The sequence below is a fragment of the Ziziphus jujuba genome, chromosome 8 (genome assembly GCF_031755915.1).
Source record: "Ziziphus jujuba cultivar Dongzao chromosome 8, ASM3175591v1".
Classification (NCBI taxonomy): domain Eukaryota; kingdom Viridiplantae; phylum Streptophyta; class Magnoliopsida; order Rosales; family Rhamnaceae; genus Ziziphus; species Ziziphus jujuba.
In genome coordinates this window covers 4,096,790-4,121,397 of record NC_083386.1, presented here as the reverse complement: position 1 = coordinate 4,121,397, position 24,608 = coordinate 4,096,790, and the positions used below count along the sequence as shown (strand labels likewise).

At 33.6% G+C, this 24,608-nt stretch overlaps 3 long non-coding RNA genes across 3 annotated transcripts in view; 2 read left to right on the top strand and 1 right to left on the bottom strand.

Annotated features, from left to right (window-relative positions):
* LOC132805119 (uncharacterized) overlaps positions 1 to 24,608 on the bottom strand; it is a 283,618-nt gene that overhangs the window by 71,925 nt on the left and 187,085 nt on the right. The gene's annotated exons all lie outside the window — the stretch shown is intronic.
* Positions 2,634 to 6,515, top strand: LOC107428677 (uncharacterized). Its single transcript, XR_007239705.2, has 4 exons — positions 2,634 to 3,111; positions 3,240 to 3,356; positions 3,539 to 3,629; positions 6,185 to 6,515. It is a non-coding gene; the product is annotated as an uncharacterized LOC107428677 (long non-coding RNA).
* Positions 14,544 to 21,793, top strand: LOC112489082 (uncharacterized). Its single transcript, XR_009640541.1, has 3 exons — positions 14,544 to 14,941; positions 15,095 to 15,156; positions 21,654 to 21,793. It is a non-coding gene; the product is annotated as an uncharacterized LOC112489082 (long non-coding RNA).

Below are 24,608 nucleotides of genomic sequence, written 5' to 3'. Positions count from 1 at the left end.
CATAAATTAACAATATAAAATTAAAGAATAATTTTATTAAATCACTAACACATAAAACATAATTTCCAAATAATCAATTAACACAAAATATATAATTAATCATCCAAAATAATTTCGAAGGTGGGTCACTCACCTTGAGCATGCAATTAATCCAAAATTCTCAATGGGATCAATTCCACGACGTACACGTGCTCCTAGAACAATAATATTACACAACTCAAATAAATCAATATTTTATTCGGATAAATAATAGCTGGTACCCGGGGGGTTTAACACGTTAACCAAAATTGACGAGTAATATACCGAATCGAAGCTTGTGGAACGAGGATCGTGGATTGACGCTTACCTCCTGAAGATCGGACCCGTGGTGGTCGGAATCTCGTCGGAAAGCTCATGGATTTCAAGTCCTCGATTCTCTCAATCCGTCGTGAATTGGAGGAAAAAAACCTCGGATTTGGGTTTAGAGGGTTGGAATTAGTGGGAAAGGAGGGGCGGTGCAACCGGAAACTCACCGAAAAGTCAATTTTTCAGCGAGCCACCATGGTCACCGGAACCCGTCATCGCCGACGGCGCATCCGGTGGCCACTGGCCGTGATTTTTGGTGGGAAGGTAGATCTGGTGATGGGTAACTCAACGGGACCGTCGGTGAGGCAAACGGAGGCCGAAATAGGGAGAAATCTGGGTTTGAAGAATCAGCACCACAGCCGGAAAAAGCCTCGATCCGGGTGCGTCGACTGTCGGTTAGCAGTGATTTTTAGCTGGCCGGCTGGTTTTCAGGTGGGCTTTAAACTAGGGTGGCGGGTGTACTGTTCTAGTGGCCAGAAGTGGGTGAATGGCAGTGGCCGGTTGGTTTCTCTCTCCCTCCTCCCTTCTTTCTCTCTCCTCTCCCCGGTGCCCGTGTTTTGCCAAAATAAAAGCCACCCATGGGTGACACTGTTCACTCATGAGATTGGTTGAAATTGCGACACGTGGCATATACTGTTCACTCAAGCCAAATATATTAAAATATTACGGTATTCGGAAAACTTTGCATGTCCATAACTTTTTAACCAGACATCCAATTTAAGCGTGCCGCCAGTCTATGAACTCATATCGACGAGTACTTCACAACTATGCATGAGTCAACTTTGCATGAACAAAAAGTCAACTCCGGCACCCCTTGGACAGTTTGGACTTCAACTTGTTTTGCTCATAACTTTCAAATCGTAGCTCCATTTTCAATGTGCTACTAGTATATGAACTCATGACAATGTGTACTTTTTAACAGTACCTCAGTCAATGTGAAATTCCATTAGGAGCAAAAAATCAACATTTGACCCCTTCTCGATCAATGACGGTCAAACCCGATCAATCTTGCTCAAATTTGAAAAATTTCTGGTATACTTCGGGACAGGAGGTTACAGTTTATCTTCCTTGTACTTATCTATAACTGCTGTAATTTATGTATTTGTGTGGTTGCTTGTCATGGCTTGTACGTCCACTTGATGTTCTTCTATGGCCAAGATAGACTCCTTTATCCTACTTGATTTTCATGATATATCGTTGTGCTTTATTTGCTTAGGCAATTTTTTTGTTGAACAAAATATTTTCTTTTGATAGATTAGAAGCTTGGCATGGCCTGCAATTCTTATTGTTTGGGTTGCTCAAAATGCAGGGTTACTTATCTTTTCCTATGCATTAGATATTTTATAAGTTTCATGAAAAACAAAGAAAATTTTGGTTGAAAATATTATTTGGTCTCTTTCTTTGAAGTCACCAACAAATTCTCTAGGAAATATGATAAAGATCTCTAAAATAAAATTTCTGTGGAAGAAGAAAATTCGGCATTAAATATAAAAAAGTTCCACACCGAATAAACATTTCATATATAACCAAATATGAATCAATAAGTACACGAGTTAGCTATTTGGAAACCAAAATCTCTATTATGATTTGATTATAGTGAAATTATGTCACACAAAAACTTTTTAATATGAGTTATAATTAGACTAAGGACAGTTGTTATTTCATCAAGTTCATATTCTGATGCTTGCATTCTGTTTCCTAGTCTTGGCATGAAAGATTACTGAGGACCTTTAAAGGCTTTGGCGTAGCCACTGTTATAAATGGTGTTGGTCATATACTGCTCTCTAGATATTTAGACTACAGCATTGAATATTGTTAAAGTGAAAATAGTAATAAAGACAAAATTTGCATGTGACTCTAAACCTTTATGTTGGATCAAATCACTACAATCACCATTTACCAAAAAAAAAAAAAAAGAAAAAAAAATCATTAGAATCACGCAAAAGACTAATTTAAATGTTCAATAAAGATCTTGCGCCTGGCAAGGCGCTCAGAGCCTAGCATGCACAAAATTAAAAATAAAAATTATATAATTTTGAGTTTTGCTCACGATGAATTTTTTTTTTTTTTTTTAACCAACAAAATAGAAAACGAGGAAAATTTTGAATCCCAAGTTGTGGGCCTTATCGAGGAGGGCTTGTGTTGAGCTTTTCTGGACTCCAATGGGCTTTAAGCTCAATATTTTAGGGGGGAATTTGGCCTTATACCCTTATTTTAAACACCTTAATGAAAAATACCCCTGCCCTTTAAAACTTTTTTCATCTACCCATCTTTTTTTCATTATTCCAACTTTATCCTTACTGTGTAAACCACGTGCAATTTCTTTCTCTCACTAATCAATATCTCACCTACCACATCCAGATAGAGCTTTTACAGCTTTAGCAGCTCACCTCTTCTTCTCTGCTGCTTGTCTTCTGGTGATGCTCTTCCCCAACGTACGTCTACAACCCCATCGCTTCCAATCAGCTCCCTCTAGCTGTAATCAGCAATATTTACCTTCTAGACTTCGTGGATCCGTCTGGGTTTGTTCAGGAAATCTCTTCTAAGGTCAGCAGAATGGTGGTTTCGGATCACTACAAGACCGCAGTAGATTGCAGTGAGAGTTCTTGTTCAGTTGGTGAGAATGTGGAGAGGGTTATTGACATTCGGAGGAGTGGAGCTACTGTTGTTTTTTATTATTTCAAGGAAAAAGCTGATAGTGGTCTAAAAGATTTGAATTTTGTTTCAATGAGGGTTTGATCTTTGAATCCATCTTCGTTCAAGCGGGTAATTTGTTTTTATCGGTTTATTGATTTTTTTTAATTTTTTTATTATCTTTTAAAGCTGTAAAGCTACAAAATCTCTCTTTATTTGGGTGTATAAGGCTTTTGCATTTTCTTTTTTTGAATTTGAAGGATTTAATTAGTCAGGGATTAACCGGCTTATCCTAGAAGCAGGAATGATTCTCTCGGTCAATCATATGAGGTTGCTCTTGTGGCTAGAGCATTTGGAGATTGCATGATATAGTCAATGTATCCTTCTCTCTCTCCAAACATGGGTCATTGTAGCATTTTTATATATGTTCTTGTACTTATTTGCTCCAGTGTATAGAGGTGTTGTGTTAGGTAGAAGTAAATTGATGACCGTATTCTTATTGTACAGTCATGTCAAGTTTATACATTTGTTTATGTTAGATTTGTCCTTCTATGCATAGGCTTTGAAAGCTGATTCTGTATTGGAGTTGAGGAGTGAACTTGGACATAAATTAGCCAACAAGAGTTGTAATCTAAAGTTGAGGTGTTGAGGTATGCAGCTATCTACCTACAAATATGATTGTCAATGTATTTGTAGCATATTTTTCTTTTTCTTTTTTAACATTCATTGATTAGACATTTTTTTTTTAAAGTTATTAGTTGACTTCAATTTATCCCTAGAAAATAAGTAGGCTTGGAGAGTACGTTAGTTTCAATCTAGTCTAAAGTTGTTATTTTGCTAGCTGCACTAATAGTTGTTGACATGTTGTGGGCCTGAGGCAACTTAAGGACTTAAATGACATAGATGATTACAATAGCTTCACATTTCATTGGAGAGATTTCTTTTCTTGAAGAATTTTTGTTCTTTTCTCCTTTGAATCCATTGATTATTGGCTCGCCACATTTAAGCATTTACATGCCAGTTTTCTCGTAGTTATAATTCCTATGGAAAAGCAATGTTGAGGACCAAAACTGGTAAGTATGGCATTAATTGCTTAGGATATTCTTTCTAGAGTTATAATGTGGTAGATTGTTCTTTTCTCCAGTAATATATATTCATGCAACAGAGATATCATACCTTAGTTCTCTCTGATAAATTGGATAAGCCCCTTTGTCAGAGTAAATAACAGTCAGTCACTGGGCATTTGAAATCACTTCAACTCTACGATGATGTGGTTCAGATAATACACCTAATCTTTTCCTTGGTTAACGATTTAGTGCCAATACTTCTGTAGATTTGTGTTCCTACTTTCTTTTGATTATCTTTGAAGTGTCATAACTAAAAATGCCTCTAGTGTCACAACTAAAGGACTATAGGGGGTTGCAGAATAATATAAGAATAGCTGCCAACCAAAGAAGTCTTTATGAACAAGCCACTAAAGAAGTGAATTTAATAGCTCTTATGAAAGCTCCAATTTTTAAGTATTACATTATCATAACGTCCCATGTAGAATAATTCAAGCATATTCTCACCATTAAAGGGTATGGAAGAATTCTACCGTAGTGTCACCATTAAAGGATACAGAACACGCTTCCATCTTACAATATAGAGTTTAAAAGAACAATGGCTGACCTGGTGAAGACACAGATGGTGATCATTGAGGATTTATTCATGGGTCAACCATGAGGCCGTTGACTACTTTTGCTTGTTGATGGCTAATGCCACTTGTTTGGTATTGAATTGTAGTTAATTGACTAGAACAAATTGCTGGAGAAGCCTTGCAGTTTGTCTTAGTCATTTCCTATTCGAAGTGTCATTTTTTTTTTTTTTGGTTGATACTTAAATGTCTTGTTTTGTATCTATTTAATTGGCTTCATATGCAGAGTTAGGTCCACTCTATAATACCTTAAAAGTTTGTCAAATTAATGGCAAGGCTACCTTAGCCTAAAACCAGAATGGCCACTAACAACAATGTTAGACCAGAGAGTAGACAGAGAGAGGGATGAAAAAAAGATAATGCAAAGGCTAATTAATTATGGGATGGCTATGCTTTAATAACAATGATTATGAGTTTTAAATAATATGTGTGAAAATTTAATGGAAATTTGGCAAAGGAGCACTATGATATGTAATTTCCTTTGTTAATTTATTTCTCTTTATATGGTTTTGAGAATCAACCAACCAAAAAGTTGGCAGCTCAGGTGACTCATAGCTCCCCTCTTGCCGATACCAATACTCTTCAAATTCGATATCCTTTTGTAGTGACCCTTTGATAGGGGCTTTATAAGCCTTTGTTGACCACCCTTATCGCAATGACTGGAGTATATTTAATAGAGACTTTTGAATATTTTTATGAACTTTTTTTAAGTGATTACTTTTGCGAACTTAATGAAATTCTATTTGGAAAAAGTACTTTTTTATTATAAATTTTTATGTTATTGCATAATTTTGATTTTAGCAATATATTTTGTTTAAATGTAATGACCTTGATTTATTTGTTACTTATGGTTCTTAGGCTTTTATGAAGTTCTTATGCCACAGTCTGATTTTCGCTATTGGAGCTACAACTAGGTGGTGTGTGTGTGTGTGTGTGTTTTTTTTTTTCTTTGAAAGAAAAATGTAGAAACAGGCGTGTAAAATGTTTGAGGTCTAAGCCTTTTTATCCAAGCTTGAGATATCCTTTGATTTACTGGGTTTGTGAATGGGAAAGTTTTGTTGTTTAGTCTATTGGTGTGGTCCCTCTCCTTCCCTGCTCTATTATTATTACTATTATTATTATTATTTCTATAGGCTTATTAATTTCATACCCAAAAACAACATATTCAGGGTAGGTTTGACATGGACTGGTTATCTCCGCTAGAGTTGAAGGTGATGGTATGTGATATAAAAAACACATGAAAAAAATTGCCGTTGTAGAGGTCGGAAGCCAAGTTGCTTTCATGAGTTGAGTTAATTAAACTTGTCAGCGCCTTGCTGTAGAAATTGTTGCAAATATATGACAGGCTTGCTGCCTTGTTAACAATTTTCAAGTTGATATTTCTATAACTATATCAAAATGGTTTGTATAAGTCCTTTATATTATTATTGGTTTTCGGGGATCATTTAAATCTTGTTAAAATGTTTAAGAAGCAACCAGTAATGTTTTTACATACAAATCTTTTTCCAGGCTCAGCAGACAGAACTCTGAAATTCTGGGATTTGGAAACCTTCGAAATGATTGGATATACAAGCCTCGGAGTCACCACATTCGACATCTACTTGGTGAGCGAGCAGGTCTGCAGCCGAAGAGAAATTGGGAGAGAGAAGAGAAAGTGAGAGAGAGTAGGTCTGCAACTGGTGTTCTTTCTTATATTTTTTATCATTAAAGAATGTCGCACTCAACATATTCTATGGTGCAATACATTGTTAAAAAATAATTGTAAATTTGGATGATTTGTGAAAGAAAAAATAAACGCAATTTTGATGATAATTAAAAAGATCCTCACGTTAAAAGCATATATGGTCCGGTATTCCCTTGTTCCCTATATTGTTTATGTTTTTTATCTCTCGTCTAGCAGAAACTAGTCGAGCTCCATTTGATCTCCCCGAAGCGGAATCTGAATCAGTTGTAGGCTATAATGTGAATGCAATTTTTCCTAAGTCTTTCATATGCTTACAAGAGGAGAGGTGAGAGATGCTTTTTCATAAAGGAAAGGAAAACAGAGGTGGTATTACTTTGGTAAAATAGTATTGTGTTTTAAGTATTTCCCATGTTATTTACCGTTATAAAGATGGCATTATCATGATAATACGATATTAATGTGTGTATGGAATTATGGTGGGAATAATCATTTATTCTTCGCTCAAATACACATTATCAAAGTAGGTATATTGAATTGTAATGATTCAAAATGAAAAATAAAAGAATTGGCAACAAATGGTTATCATATTTCACCAATTTTTTGGCCCCCACAAATCCCCTAATGTGTGTTAAATGCAACAACATGCAAAATATACGTTCTTCAATGATTCTAAAGAGAAAAAATTCTAAAAGTTCTGAAAAAGTTCCTAAATTGGCACAAAAATTTGATTACCGTAGGATCTTCGGTAATTACCAATGAAATCTACGGTAATTAATTTGTCCTTGCTTGAAAAATTACTGTAGGTTTCATCGATAATTATCGAAACCCCTAGGTTAATCACATTTTACCAATTTTTTGGCCCCCACAAGTCCCCTAATGTGTGTTAAATGCAACAACATTCAAAATATACATTCTTCAATGATCCTAAGGAGAAAAAAAATCCCAAAAGTTATGAAAAAGTTCTCAAATTGGCACAAAAATTTGATTATCGTAGGGCGTTCGGTAATTACCGATGAAACCTACGGTAATCAATTTGTAGTTGCTGGAAAAATTACCATAGGTTTCATCGGTAATTACCGAAACCCCTATAGTAATCACATTTTACCCATTTTTTGGCCCCCACGAGTCCCCTAATGTGTGTTAAATGCAAACAACATTCAAAATATACATTTTCAATGATCCTAAGGAGAAAAAACCTCAAAAGCTCTGAAAAAGTTCTCAAATTGGCACAAAAATTTGATTACTGTAGGGCCTTCGGTGATTACTGATGAAACCTACAGTAATCAATTTGTAGTTGCTGAAAAAATTACTGTAGGTTTCATCAGTAATTATCGGAACCCCTATGATTATCACATTTCACCAATATTTTGGCCCCCACAAGTCCCCTAATGTGTGTTAAATGCAACAACATGCACAATATATATTATTCAATGATCCTAAGAAGAAAAAACCCCAAAAGTTTTGAAAAAGTTCTCAAATTGGCAAAAAAAATTTATTATCGTCGGACCTTCGGTAATTACCGATGCAACCTACGGTAATCAATTTGTTCTTGCTGAAAAAATTACCATAGGTTTCATCGGTAATTACCAAAACCCTTGTAGTAACACCAAGCCATCACATCCAAATACAAAATTAATCTACAAATTCTCTGATAACCAAAACTCCAAAAAGAGTTCAAGAAATTCAAATAATTTAGACCCATTTCACTAAAAACACCATACTAAACCCCATATTCCATTTTCATAAGAAAATGCATAATTAACAAGAAAAAAGCATCGTTTTCTCCATAAGAAGGGGGGAAAAGAAAAAGAGTAAAAGGGAAGTACTTGACCAACAGTGGCAGCTAAAGGGAAATACTGTCTTCCATAAAAAGTAACATATGGGTTCTTCTCTGGAGGTAGTACAGCTCCATTGCCATTGTCAGAGTCAGCAGCAGTAGCATTTGCAGAAGCACGAACATGAAGGCCGTGGAAGTGAAGGCGTTGGGAGTTGAAAGAAAAAGAAGAAGCAAAAGAGGGAGAGAAGAGACATATATGTCTTTTAAAAGTTTTTTAAGGGCATAATGGATATTAAAGAGCAAAATAAAAAAGTTCACAATTCGGTGGGTATATATCTTCAAAGCTCTTTCAAAAGGGACATTGGGCCAAATTCCCCTAAATGGTATATCCGACCCGATTAAGGTTAAGGTCTCGATGATCAAATAACAAAAGGGAATTTGGCCCTTTGCCCTCACTGGCAGGGCTTTAACAGAATATACCCCCTCTTCTTTTATTTTTTTTGTTTTACCCTTCCATTTTTCAATAATCCTAAAATGTCCTTATATCAAAATTAAATATTTTTACATTTTTTTTTCCATTTTTTCCTTTTTTTCTTCACCCGGCTTTTCTCCTTTCCTTCATCACCCTTCTCCTAAAGCTGGCTCACCTCTTCTCATTCATGAAGATTTCTTCACTTAGTTGCCTTTTTTCCAAACAACCTGGTTTTATCTCTCAGGTCACTAAAATTCCATACATACCTGTTCAATTTGATAGTTCGGAATTCAGAATTAGGGTATTGTGAAGAAAGAGTATTTTAAAAGAATTAGGGTATTGTGTTGCCACCTTGTTACAAAAAATTCCTTGTTCTTTCACGCAATCCAATACCCAATAGCCTAAACCCCTCTCCATCGTCTTTTTGTTTCCTCTGCCTTTTGTTTTTTTAAGAAAAAAAAAAAAACATTACATTACTCAGAATTTTAATTTAGTATCCTTTTTCAACCTTCTCGTTGTTATTTCTTTTTGTTCCTTTGGTGTTTCTTCAACCCTTGTTTGTTGTTGCGCAGCATATGCAATTTAGTGATTTCGACTAGTCTTTGTTGGCTGCTCCTCTTGACTCCTATTCTTTGCTGCAGGTAAATTTTATCTGTATTTTGCTCATGTTATTTATTTATTTTTTTCCTGGGGCTTTTATTTTTTTATTTTTTTTTAGTGAAAATCAGGGATTTGATTGTGGCTTTTGATTTTTACTTTATAAGAATGGAAAATAATTACTTTTTTGTGGTGGGTTTTGTTCAATTTTAGTTCCTTTTATATGTAGTTATTCAGAGGTTGTTTCTTCCTTAAAATATTTTTTGGTTAAGCATTGATTTTTACTTTCGTTATGAGTGCAATGAAATTGGGTTTTGAAGTCCTACTAACTAGCTCATTTGTTAGAGTATTATTTAGCTTGATGATTGACTACGACTTCTTAAATTTACAAACTACTTTCCTAACAACTAAATCATCTCTAACACATATCAAATGTCAAGGATTTCTTTGCAGAGTATATTAAAGGACATCCAATTCATTGTCATGGATTGACTTGATCATGATATTGCTTATTCTTTGCAATGATTGCTGCAATTGATGACTAGGTATTATACTGTAATTCGGTGAGAAAGATTTTTGGAGTTAAATAATTGTTTAGCTGTGGATTATGTTTCATCTCTTTGCCACGACCTTTTCAGTTTTAGTTTATCTTGTTGATTTGTTTTTTTTAGGTGCTGATAGAACTTATGTAATTTAGCACATGTGCCTTACCGTGCATTAGTGTTATTCATGACTGCCACTAATTGATTTCAATTGAAAAAATAGATTGGATGTCAATATTGACAGAATACTCACTTATGGTCATGTTATACTAATATACTAATATGCAGTTATACTAATTCACGTCTTATTTTGAGGTTGTCTAAAATAAACGCGGTGGACTAGTTTTTTAGTATTAATGTTAAGTTGCTGTAACGTAATTTCCAACGGTTTATTTGTTTGTTTTAGTAATTGTAAAAAATATATGTAAATAAGCTTTCTCTCTTTAAGATATCTAAAAATTTACTCTTTGAACTAGTTTTTTTGTTACCATTTCCTCTTTATTTTTCTTGCACTTGCTGAACTTTGTTTATGTTGATAAGAGGGACTTCTCTGATCTCTTTCATCCATCCAAAACCTTGGCTTGATAGTTTGTGTGGTTTAGGGAATGGACTGGATGTATTTGCCCACTGTCAATCTTTGTGAATGATGTTCAGTGGGTCAAACGCTGCAAATTCTTGCAACATATTTAAGTGGAAGTGGCATGGTGAATCTTCTTTAACTACAGGATTGCTTAACGATGTACCTCCAGAGATTGAATTATCTTATTACAGAACGGTACCAAGTCCTGGTAGTGAGAGCCCTTCAGGGCTTCTTAATGGTGAGAGTTTGAATGTGGGACCAATTGCAGATTTGGACCTTTTCTTTGAAAGGCTCTACAGCTACTATTATGAGGAAGGGCTCTGGTGTATCATTATAAAATGGATTGTTGAGCTTCTCAGCTTGGGTTTCCCCATATGTTTCTCAGGATTTTTCTTATTATGTAGCACCCCGTCCCAAACTACATCGGAATTCTTACACGTTGATCGAGGTTGACCGTTGAGCAAATGGGTCAAAAAGTTGACTTTTTGTTTCGGGTGACATTTCTAGTTGATCGTGGTACCGTAGCGAAGTACATGATGCCCTGAGTTCGTAGACTAGTAGCACTTCAAAAACGGAGCCACAGTTTGAAAGTTATGGGCAAAATAAGTCGAGATTCAAATTGTCCAAAAGGTGCCGGGAGTTGACTTTTTATGGTTGTAGAATTTTGTTTTGGCTTTTGTATGGTTGTAAAATACTCGTTGATACGAGTTCATAGACTAATAGCACACTTAAATTGGACATCTAGTTAAAAAGTTATGGACATGTGAAATTTTTCGAATACCGTAATATTTTAATATATTTGGCTTGAGTGAGCAGTGTGTGCCACATGTCGAAATTTCAGCCAATCCCATGAGTGAACAGTGTCACCCACGGGTGGCTTTTATTCAGGAAAAAATGCGTGGGCCGGCGGAAGGAGAGAGAAAGAGGGGAGGAGAGAGAGAGAGAGAGAGAGAGAGAGAGAGAGAGCTAGAGAGAGAAACCAACCGGCCACCTCCACTTAGCCGTTTTTCGGCCACCCTTTCCTTACACGCGCCATCCCACCTTGAAGACCACCTAAAAACCGGCCGGCCAGCCAAAAACCATGACCAACTGACCGCCGATGCGCCTGGATCGAGGCTTTTTCCAGCGGTGGTGCCGATTCCTTCAAACCCCGATTTCTTCCTATTCCAGCCACCGTTTGCCTCACTGCCAGTTCCATTGAGTTACCCATCACCAGATCTACCTTCCCACCAAAAATCACGGCCAGTGGCCACCGGACGCGTCGTCGGCGGTGACAGGTTCCGGTGAGCACGGCGGGTCGCCGGAAAAATTGACTTTTCGGTGAGATTCTGGTGAGATTCCAACCACCTCGGGTCTGATCTCCAGGAAGTAAGACCAGATTCGTAATCCTCGTCACTCAAGCTTCGATTCGGTATATTACTCGTCAATAATGGTTGTCGTTTGTATTCGTTCCCCAGGTATCCATTTGGGAGTTACCCGATTAAAATATTAAAATAATTAGTTTTGTGTATTGTGGATATTTTAGGTGCACGTGTGGGTAGTGGAGTTGATCATGCGGAGGATCTTGGTTGATACACATGCTTGAGGTGAGTGACCCATCTTTAAAACTATTTTGGGATGATTAATTATACTTATTTTGTGTTAATTTGATATCTAGAATTATGCTCATGTGGTGGAATTTAAATATAATTGTGGAAAAATATTATTTTTTATATATATATATATACCCATTGAAGCTAAATGAAAGTTTGGGTTATTAAGAAATTCTCGATTATTATTATTATGATTTAATTGTATTTATTACGCATGAGCAAGGTGTTTTCATTAATTAATTCTATTTGGATTTTAATATTATTTTTGGACATGATTTGTTTTTAAATATTTTAAGGAAAATATTGGTTTAAGTTGGTGGTTTCAAATTTTATAATTATGCCCATGGAACATTATTTGATTGATTTTATGATTTGGAAAAAACTTATTCGGATATTGTTATCGGTGGATTTATGCTGGAAATGTTAAAGAAAAATGTGGGAGGTTGAGTTCGAAAAATGGTATAATTCCCACGGTGAATTTTGGAAAAATTACATATTATTTTTTTATAATAAAATTTGGTTATTTATTTTAGACGCACTCATATAGTACTGGTGTTCTGTACTGTATATGTGGATGAGCGTGCAAGTTATAATATCTCCCGTGAGTTGCCATTAGACCGAGGGTAGGCAAGTTTTATATAGTGCACATAAGCTGCCCCCCTCCATGGCCGGGATGACGGTTTAAGCAGCGGTGCTGTCGGGACGCCGAAGCGACCGTATGCAAGTTTCTCTCTTTAACCTCCCACCGGACGGTGCTCGGGACACTGGGTATCGTAGGACATCACTGGTATATAGTGTGGTGTGTCAAGTATTAATTTTAAGATAGAAATTTCAAATCCTAAAGGTTTTAAAATCGTATTTAAATTAAATGTATTTAATTTGTTTTATTATCTAATTATACTTATTTAAATTATACTTTTCACATTGTTTAATTTAGTTTATTAAATCAAATTTATGAACCATATATTGAATTTTTTTCCTGTACGTTATATTTCTTTTATGCAAGTATTCTAAATTTATTTTATTATATTTCATTACTTTTTATTTGTATTTGGATTATTTAAATTTTTATTAAATTAATGATTCCTGGATTTTTGGGGCATAAAATATTGGGTTTTGCAAAAATATTTTAAAAAGGGAACCTTTCCAACGGAGTGCATAATAAGGGTTTTGAGAGAAACATTATTTTCAAATAATTATTATCTAATTACTTATTTATTCCTATTTAATCAAATGTGCCATAATTATTGTTGCTTTATAATTGTATAGTAGATAGGGTCACTCATTGAGATGATTAGCATCTTATATTTTTAAATTCCGTTCCCCTAGGTACAAGGATTGGTAAATGTTCTTTCGGAGCGAATCTAATCTCCATCGCTGTTGTAATTCAAGAAGTGTCTTCATTTATTTCAATTGTAATATTTCTTTCATCCTTGTTGTATAATTTCTATACTTAATAGTACTTTATGAAGTTCTGTAGACTATCTTGGACATTTATGTATTAATTATGCACTGATTTCTTATTATTCATTTGGAGTGCTGCAAATATGTGGAATTAAATTGTAATAATGTGGGAGGAATAAGGAGATGTATATAGAAGTGTATTTTCAGTGCAGGAAATTTGTGGTAAGTCCAACCTTTAGGGGAGGTTCTGCCTGATTTTCCATTGGAGGTCCGGTAGAGTTTCCCTGGGATCAGGGCTTGTCTAGGGTTTCGGTGAGGAATTTTGGACGGGTCCTGACATATTATATGTTGATTGGAATGGCCTTTGTAATGCTAAGTGCGGGATGGCTGTGGTTGAATTTGGAATTAAGCCCTACGATCTTGCTAAAGAAGCTCTTTATCAGCACCCATTAAACCCTCTAACACTTTCAAAGGCTATTATTGTTGGATATTTGGGTATATTTTCCATTTATTGACTCTTTTGTTTTTTGGGATTTTTTGCTCAGCTAAAAGTAACTCTTGGAATCCATCATTTCTATTATAATAGGTATGACTCAAAATTTGATATGCAGCAATATTTGGTAGTGATTATACTGAATGTATCATTTTTTTAGGACAATGACCAAGATTTTTTCTTGCAGTCTTGATATTACAGATAATGAAATTCAAACCATGCCATGGGCAGCGATTCTTGAAAAGGTTGTCCAGCTACAAAGTTTGCAATAGCTTTGTGTGGTTAAGGATCTTTCTGCTCATGATGTGGTGATGCAATTGATGCAGAAGGAAAACTACTTGATCAGAATACTTAACAAGGGAGTACTTGCATTTCCAATCTCAAAATGGGTCCCTGGTGCTGGCCCAACTGTCAAATCTAGTTCAAAGGGAAAGTGCCGTCATTTGATACTGACTAAAACCCTTGAGTGGACCTTAAATTGGTGCATACTACAGACCATGTTTGATAGGTATGTTAAACTTGACCGTGCATTTCTTGTCATGGATTTCTGTTCATATTTAAGATACATATTTTGATTGGTGCGTACAGTTGGACATATGTCAATATGTAATATGTAAAATGTCCATTTCATATTTTTTAGACAATATTTATAAGACAAGAAGTTATTTTTAAGTTTGGCAATTCTTACAAGTTTGTTCTTTTCAAGGGATGGTTACTTCTTATCCTAGATGCTTTATTGAACTTTATACCTTGCCTTTTAAAAGACAAGGTGGCAATGCAAATTAGAGATAGCCCTCAAATAGTCAAACAACCCTTTATAACGAGGAAATTTAAAATGTTTAAAAACTTGATATAATTAAACCTGTGATTTTATCCAAGGATTTGACTTTTGTTCATTTTGCAGTAAAAACATGTCACGTTTAATTTTCTGTTTGCAATTTGATATCTTAGAATGAATAAATTTTTTGCAATCAATTTATTTAGTTTGAATTCTGATTTTTCCTTATCTTATTTACAACTGATAATTTAAAAACTTCGAACCCAGTGGAGTTGGAAGGTTTGAAAAAAGCACATATTCGAGATGGCGTTGCAGTGGTGCAATATCTTGTCTGGTTGGATAAGCAGGTAGTTCGTGAAACTTGTGCATCTGTTTATTTCTTGGACAAGTAGTCAATATACCATTTTTGGAGGAAAATCTTTTTATGAAAACAATAAAACTAAAAAATAAATAAATAAATAAATAAGATTTCTAAGCTTTTAGTGCATATACGGATGTAGGAGATATATGGGGTTTCTGGTTACTTTTTGGAGGGAGACGAAGTGACTAAGAAAAAGCAATTGTAAGTTCATTTTTTGTTTTTTGTTTTTTTTGGTTTTTTTAGGTTGTTATGCAACATCTAACATTTGATTGAAATACCAGTTGAGATGTATTGTGGCCTAAATATTGCCTGAAAGAGGAATGTAAAAGGACGTAAACCGTATCAGAAAATTTGTCAGTACATAGCTTGGGTATATTTCTATGTGTCTGCATGCAATGCTCTGCTTGTGCAGTTTCAATACACACTAATCAAATAATGATGCAATGATTGCAAGCATGGCAAATTTCACCATATAAAGATAAATAAAGTGTTTTCCAATTTCAAATGAACTTTGACATGGATATGCTAATTCCTACTTTAGCAACCACTTTCAAAAGCTAGCATGACATTCTATGCATAACAAATTCCAATATATCAAGAGAAATAAAGGGTTTTCCACTTTTAAAATGAACTTTGACATGGATATGTTAATTCCTACTTTATCAACTACTTTCAAATGTTCTTGTTAAAAAGTGATATAGTTGAAAATGCTATACTGCAGTAAGTGCTAATCTATCTAAAGCATGCTATACTGTAGTAAGTGCTAATCTATTTTGTTTTTCCTTTTTATTATCATTATTATTATTATATTTTTTTGAGTCTTGCAAAGTAATTTTGTTTGCTTTATTTTGCAGGTCCTCAAGGGTCATATTGCACTTGGGAATGCTCAATTTCCTAATGGAACCAATGGTATTTTATTTTATTTTTTAGATTATGTATTTCATTTTAAGTGAAATGTATTGACTATATTCTTGTAATTTTGTGTGATAGGAAGGTACATGTTCATTTTCCTACAGGTAATGCCCTAAACATTCTTGCTTGAGTTCCACTATGGAAAACTAGTCTTGATTATCGACATGATACAGGCCATGGAATTGGGTCTTACCTTATTGTTCATGAAGGCAAGTGTCTTTTACTATTTTCCTCTATTATTACTGGGTATGAGCTATTGCCTCAATTATTAGATTTGAACTTTTATACTTCTTTATGGATACTCTAGGTATCTAATTATTTTCTTTGAAACTTGTATACTAAATATTGTAACTAACCGCAGATATTTCGTTTGATTTCATCTAGGTATCAAATTGGTCTCCGTTATAGTAGAGGTGCCCCATATGCTTTTAATGTTGTCACTAAAGTTTGGCATTATACCAATTGTGGTGCCAGTTGGTGTTCGAGATTTTGACATTGATGGGGAACTTTGGGTCAAATTAGGATTGATACCAACAGAGCCTTTTGTAGGAGCTGTAATATTCTCTAGTTTTTATTCTTAAAACACTTGTACATTTTTCTCTTGCTAATTCAGATTTAGTTTTTAGTTTTTCTACATGATTCTCATGTCAAGATGAAGTGTAAGAACCCAATTTCATTATTAAATTCTCCATATTGTTTGAGATGTGGAAAAGCAAGAAATAAGAAGGATGAGAATTTAAATGGATGGTAATTGAGTTCTCAAATATTGGCTCTCTAGTTTGGGACCATTTGAACTTGTTGGAATGATATGCATTGAAATTTAGTTAGTTTTAAATTGGAGACTATTCCCAGTTTGAAAGCTTCTTCCAATCTCTTTTAAAATGCGGCTCCATGGCAGTATGTCCAAAAGAGAGTAGTCAGAAGGGAATTAATTGTGCAGTTGTGGAAAATATTTAAATAAATGGATATGAAAGTGTTGAATAAATGGAACCATCTCCCATTTCTCATCTACCCTCATTTCTCATTAACTGTCGAATAAAGTGGAAAATATTTTCCATGTTGTTGCATTTAACACACATTAGGGGACTTGTGGGGGCTAAAAAATTTGTAAAATGATAACCATAGGGATTTTGGTAATTATCGATGAAACCTATTGTAATTTTTCCAGCAACTACAAATTGATTACCATAGGTTTCATTGGTAATTACCAAAGGCCCTACGGTAGTAAAATTTTTGTGCCAATTTGAGAACTTTTTCAGAACTTTTGGAGTTTTTTCTTTTTAGGATCATTGAAGAATGTATATTTTGCATGTTGTTACATTTAACACACATTAGGGGACTTGTGGAGGCCAAAAAATTGGTAAAATGTGATAACCATAGGGGTTTCGGTAATTACCAATGAAACCTACCGTAATTTTTCCAGCAACTACAAATTAATTACTGTAGGTTTCATCAGTAATTATCGAAGACCCTACGGCAATCAAATTTTTGTACCCATTTGAGAACTTTTTCAGAACGTTTGGGATTTTTTCTTTTTAGGATCATTGAAGAATGTATATTTTGCATGTTGTTGAATTTAACACATATTAGGGGACTTGTGGGCACCAAAAAATTGGTAAAATGTGATTACCACAGGGGTTTTGGTAATTACCGATGAAACCTACTGTAATTTTTCCAGCAAAGACAAATTGATTATCGTAGGTTTTATCGGTAATTATCGAAGACCCTGTAGTGATAAATTTATTTTGGCAATTTGAGAATTTATTGAAGAATGTATATTTTGCATATTGTTGTATTTAACACACAAAGGGCTGTTTGACAGGAAATATCATTTTTATTTTGTGATCTTTATGGAAAAAGTAAAACGTAGTTTTGGGAATTTTTTTAAGAGTATCAGTTTTATTTTATGATCTTTGTGGAAAAAGTAAAACATAGTTTTGGGAATTTTTTAGAGGGGAAGCAATGGTTTTTATATGATCATAATAAGATTGTTGAATCTGGTCATAATTTTTCTATTAGCTTTTTAAGATCTTCAAAATTAAAACAAATTTAGATTTGAATAAGATTCTAAATTTAATTTCATATCTTCACCAACATTTTTTGCAGACTATATCTTCTTCCATATATATTTTAATATGAATTATGAATTTTTAGGTAATTTCAATTTGTTTTATGATCAACTGGAGATTAACCACTACTCTTTTTATCTAGTTGGAGATGTTGATTGAAAATAATGGGATGTTGGGTTCTTGAAATGTACCATTGGAAACAGAGGAAGAATGACTTTTAATTTTTATGTGAAATTTCTATTTTGTGCGTTGGTATTTTTGGAAAAATAAATGGACTTTTTAACAGTTGAAAGCAAATGGTTCTAACATTTATGGATATGATTGCCTAAAGGCGATATATAAATCCATTATTTCATCTTCTATTTTAATTAGTGAAAAAGTAAATTTATGCCCCTATTTTTTATTTCTTTCATGCACAAACTATTATATATATATATATATATTACACGCATTGATAACAATGGGTTATAATGTTTTTTTCAAAGGATAACTCATGGGCTTGGTTTATCTTAGGATTGTATTTTTCAACTTGCCAAGATATAATAAGTTATTGTGGAGATTGGTGGCTCAAAAAAAGAGGTATAATATTAAACCAAAAGTATATTTAAATGAACTTTACACAACTTTATTATCAATGAAAGACATAAATATTTGGAATATATTTCTATTTCATTTACCTTTACAGAGTTTTTAGTCATGATTCATTCAAGAAAAAAAGGTACATATTAAATCATAATTTTAATTCTTAGGTTCCTGCAAATACATATCGATGGCAGAATGTGACGATCACATATTAGAAAATTTTAAGACCTATTCCATTTTTCTATATTAAGCCCCCTCAGACTATCCCACTTGCAAATTTTGATGATCCAATTGGAAATTTCTCCAATAATCATCAAGAAGATTATATATTTTGGAGTTAATATTCTTTGCCTTGTGATATTGGATAAGAGTAAGACAGTATATTTCATTTGTTGCTCAAATTAATATTCATATGTTTTCTACATTGAAAAACATTTATTTTTTATGGTTAGGTTGAGATACTAATTTTGTATATTTGAAATTTGACTCCTAACAAATTCTGCATAATGGTTGCACCTCAGTTGAAGAGTTTTGAAGATCTTCTATCAACTACAGTAAACTCTGTGAGTTGATTATTTGAATTCTACATAGAGTAGGTAATTCACCATAAGAATTCTGATAGCAGTTATATTTCTTGGTGGTAATCTACCTAAAACAAATTTGCGAAAGGAAGGTGTATTTGCTATATGATAATAATAAGTCTGATATATAGCTGCATTAATGTTGCTATGGTTGTAAGACAAAATTTTGACAACTAAATGACATGAAGAGTGCAAATCTCATTTTCTCAAAAAACTTTATTATTATCTGAAAAAATTATAATGCACTGAATTGGTTTTCAATTATTCTCCTCCAATAATGTTAAATGCATATGAATTATTATAGAAATTTTATTGTTTAGTTTCAATTCAAAGCTGTGTTATATTCCGAGCTTTATGAATATCCTTAAAATTTGGCCTCATAAGTTTTACTTTTGATAGCCCAAAACTCAAGAGGGTAAGAAGGAACTCATAGACAGGGACGTTCAGGAGGGTTTTGACATTATCTTTCAAAACATAAGGGGCAGGTGTATTTTCTATGTCCTTGATGTTACATTTATATAATGAATATTGTGTTCTATTATTTATTGAGAGTTCAATATATTTTATTAGTTCAAATCTTGTAAAATTTCTTTCCTTTTTTTTTTTTTCCTTTTTTTAAGTAAGTTGTACCATGAAAGTCCAAGGCTTATATGCGTACTATATACAGCTCCAACATATGGTTCATGTAGGACTTTGAAGCCAATTCTTAATAAGGTATGCAAATAAAAAAATGTTTCGTTTTTGCACGACGTTCAATCTCAATGCCACTATCAACTCTTACAATGATTGATGTCTAATGTGATTTGGAGGTGGCCAGAAATATTTGGGATGACATGATGAAAAACCAATTTTATGTGGTAACATCTCACTGTGTGAAGAAACGCATGCTTTACTGTATCTGTCTATTTTAGTGTTGATGCCTCATATAGAATGCAGTAACCTCTTTTTAATAACTTTCTTTTATGGTAGGTGATTGACGAGTTTGATCAAAATGTACACTTTGTTAAAACTGATATTGAGGAAAATCCAGAAATAACAGAAGTAGCTGGTATTATGGGTCAAGATGTAATATGTAAAATGTCCATTTCATATTTCTTAGACAATATGTAGAAGACAAGAAGTTATTTTTAAATTTGGTAGTTCTTACATGTTTGTTCTTTTCAACGGATGGTTACTTCTTATCCTAGATGCTTTATTGAACTTTATACCTTGCCTTTTAAAAGACAAGGTGGCAACGCAAATTAGAGATAGCCCTCAAATAGTCAGACAACCCTTTATAATGAGGAAATTTAAAATGTTTATAAACTTGATATAATTAAACCTATGATTTTATCCAAGGATTTGACTTTTGTTCATTTTTCAGTAAAAACATGTCACTTTTAATTTTCTGTTTGCAATTTGATATCTTAGAATGAATAAATTTTTTACAATCAATTTATTTGGTTTGAATTCTGATTTTTCCTTATTTTATTTACAATTGATAATTTAAAAACTTAGAACCCAGTGGAGTTGGAAGGTTTGAAAAAAGTAAACATTCGAGATGGCGTTGCAGTGGTGCAATATCTTGTCTGGTTGGATAAGCAAGTAGTTCGTGAAACTTGTGCATCTGTTTATTTCTTGGACAAGTAGTCAATATACCATTTTTGGAGGAAAAGCTTTTTATGAAAACAATAAAACTAAAAAAAAAATAAATAAATAAAAAAGATGTCTAAGCTTTTAGTGCATATACAGATGCAGGAGATATATAGGCTTTCTGGTTACTTCTTGGAGGTTGACGAAGTGACTAAGAAAAAACAATTGTAAGTTTATTTTTTGTTTTTTGTTTTTTTGTTTTTTTAGGTTGTTATGTAACATTAACATTTGATTGAAATACTAGTTGAGATGTATTGTGGCCTAAATATTGCCTGAAAGAGGAATGTAAAAGGACATAAATCGTATTAGACAACTTGTCAGTACACAGCTTGTGTATATTTCTATGTGTCTGCATGCAATGCTATGCTCGTACAGTTTCAATACACACTAGTCAAATAATGATGCAATGATTGCAGGCAAACACTTAAACTGACAGAGGTGACTGCAAGCGATAAGCTGGAGAGTTTTCGTGCAATAAAAAAGGTACTGTGAACTTCAAATGAAAATTCTATATGATAATAAGTGGTAATGGTTAGAAATTCTATATGATATCTGTGAACTTCAAAAGAGGTACCTCTGACATTGTCATTTATGCACATGAGTGGCAATGGTTCTTAAGTTGTATTGCATGGGGACAACCTACTTTTGAAGCAAGCATGGCAAATTTCACCATATAAAGATAAATAAAGTGTTTTCCAATTTCAAATGAACTTTGACATGGATATGCTAATTTCTACTTTAGCAACCACTTTCAAAAGCTAGCATGACATTCTATGCATAACAAATTCCAATATATCAAGAGAAATAAAGGGTTTTCCACTTTTAAAATGAACTTTGACATGGATATGTTAATTCCTACTTTATCAACTACTTTCAAATGTTCTTGTTAAAAAGTGATATAGTTGAAAACGCTATACTGCAGTAAGTGCTAATCTATTTAAAGCATGCTATACTGCAGTAAGTGCTAATCTACTTTATTTTTCCTTTTTATTATCATTATTATTATTATATTTTTTCAAGTCTTGCAAAGTAATTTTCTTTGCTTCATTTTGCAGGTCCTCAAGGGTCATATTGCCCTTGGGAATGCTCAATTTCCTAATGGAACCAACGGTATTTTATTTTATTTTTTAAATTATGTATTTCACTTTAAGTGAAATGTATTGACCATATTCTTGTAAGATTGTGTGATAGGAAGGTAAAAATGGTCTTGATTATCGGCATGGTACAGGCCACGGAATTGGGTCTTACCTTAATGTTCATGAAGGCAAGTGTGTTTTACTACTTTTCTCTATTATTACTGGGTATGAGTTATTGCCTCAATTGTTAGATTTGAACCTTTATACTTCTTTATGGATACTCTAGGTATTTAATTATTTTCTTTGAAACTTGTATACTAAATATTGTAACTAACCGCAGATATTTCGTTTGATTTCATCCAGGTATCAAATCGGTCTTCATTATAGTAAAGGTGCCCCGTATGCTTTTAATAATATCACTAAAGTTTGGCATTATACCAATTGTGGTGCCAATTGGTGTTCAAGATTTTGACATTAATGGGGAACTTTAGGTCAAATTAAGATTGATACCAACAGAGCCTTTTGTAGGAGTTGTAATACTTTCTAGATTTTATTCATAAAACACTTGTACATTTTTCTCTTGCTAATTCAGATTTAGTTTTTAGTTTTTCTACATGATTCTCACGTCAAGATGAAATGTAAGGACCCAATTTCATTATTAAATTCTCCATATTGTTTGAGATGTGGAAAAGCAAGAAATAAGAAGGATGAGAATTTAAATGGATGGTAATTGAGTTCTCAAATATTGGCGCTCTAGTTTGGGACCATTTGAACTTATTTGAATGGTATGCATTGAAATTTAGTTAGTTTTAAATTGGAGACTATTCCCAGCTTGAAAGCTTCTTCCAATCTCTTTTAAAATATGGCTCCATGGTAGTATGTCCAAAAAAGAGTAGTTAGGAGGGAATTAATTGTGCAGTTGTGGAAAATATTTAAATAAATGGATATGAAAGTGTCAAATAAATGGAACCATTTTCCATTTCTCATCTATCCTCATTTCTCATTAACTGTCGAATAAAGTGGAATATATTTTGCATGTTGTTGCATTTAACACGCATTAGGGGACTTGTGGGGGCCAAAAAATTGATAAAATGTGATAACCATAGGAGTTTCGGTAATTACCTATGAAACCTATGGTAATTTTTCCAGCAACCACAAATTGATTACCATAGGTTTCATTGGTAATTACTGAAGGCCCTACGGTAATCAAATTTTTGTGCCAATTTGAGAACTTTTTTAGAACTTTTGGGTTTTTTCTCTTTAAGATCATTGAAGAATGTATATTTTGCATGTTGTTACATTTAACACACATTAGGGGACTTGTGGAGGCCAAAAAATTGGTAAAATGTGATTACCACAAGGGTTTCGATAATTACCGATGAAACCTACGTTAATTTATCCAGCAAGGACAAATTAATTACTATAGGTTGCATCGGTAATTACCGAAGACCCTATGGCAATAAATTTTTTTGGGCAATTTGAGAACTTTTTCAGAATTTTTTGGATTTTTTCTCCTTAGGATCATTAAAGAATGTATATTTTGCATGTTGTTGCATTTAACACACATTAGGGGACTTGTGAGGGCAAAAAAATTGGTAAATTGGTAAAATGTGATAACCATGGGGGCTTCGAAAATTACCGATGAAACCTGCGGTAATTTTTCTAGTAGCTACAAATTGATTATCGTAGGTTTCATCGGTAATTACCGAACGCCCTACGGTAATCAAATTTTTGTGCCCATTTGAGAACTTTTTTAGAACTTTTGGGGTTTTTTCTCTTTAGGATCATTGAAGAAAGTATATTTTACATATTGTTGCATTTAACACACATTAGGGGACTTGTGGGCGCTAAAAAATTAGTGAAATGTGATTACCACAGGGGTTTCGTTAATCACTGATGAAACTTACGGTAATATTTCCAGCAAGAACAAATTGATTACCGTAGATTGCATCGGTAATTACAGAAGACTCTATGGTAATAAATGTTTTTTGACAATTTGAGAACTTTTTTCCGAACTTTTGGAATTTTGCCTCCGTAGGATCATTGAAGAATGTATATTTTGCATGTTGTTGCATTTAACACACATTAGGGGACTTATGGAGGCAAAAAAATTGGTAAAATGTGATTACCATAGGGATTTCGATAATTACTGATGAAACCTACGGTAATGTTTCCAGCAAGGACAAATTGATTACCGTAGGTTTCATCAGTAATTACTGAAGGCCCTACAGTAATCAAATTTTTTTGCCAATTAGATAACGTTTTTAGAATTTTTGGTGATTCTATTCACTGCTTCTCCGGCCTCCTTGACGCTGATTTTTCCAAAAAAACCTTGGCGAGCAACGTTAGAAACTTAAAAACACCCGCAAATCCTAGTAGAACCGGAACAAAACCACCATTTGCTAAAGACCAAGATTCTTCCGATCCACCATTCAAGTCTTTCTGAAGCAGCAGAGAAGAAACAACCACAAGTGAGAAGGTAAAAAAAGCATTCCGATACTCGTAGAAATAAAGGCGGGATTGAAGATGGGCATCGTCGAGCATTAGCCTGAAGATCTGAGCATTGCTTTCTTCGAACTCAAAATTGTTGTCTTTAGATATAGTCCTCTTTCTAATCTCAGCATTGCTTTTTTATGAGAACCCAGAAGCCAAATCAAAGGAGCCACAAAAGGTTTCCTTATATTAAATCTAAAATAAATGATATACAGGTCTTTTAAAATTTTTTTAAGGATGTAATAGATATTAAAGGGCAAAAAAAAAAGTTGACCGATGAAAGGGTATAAATCATCATAGCCTTTCTA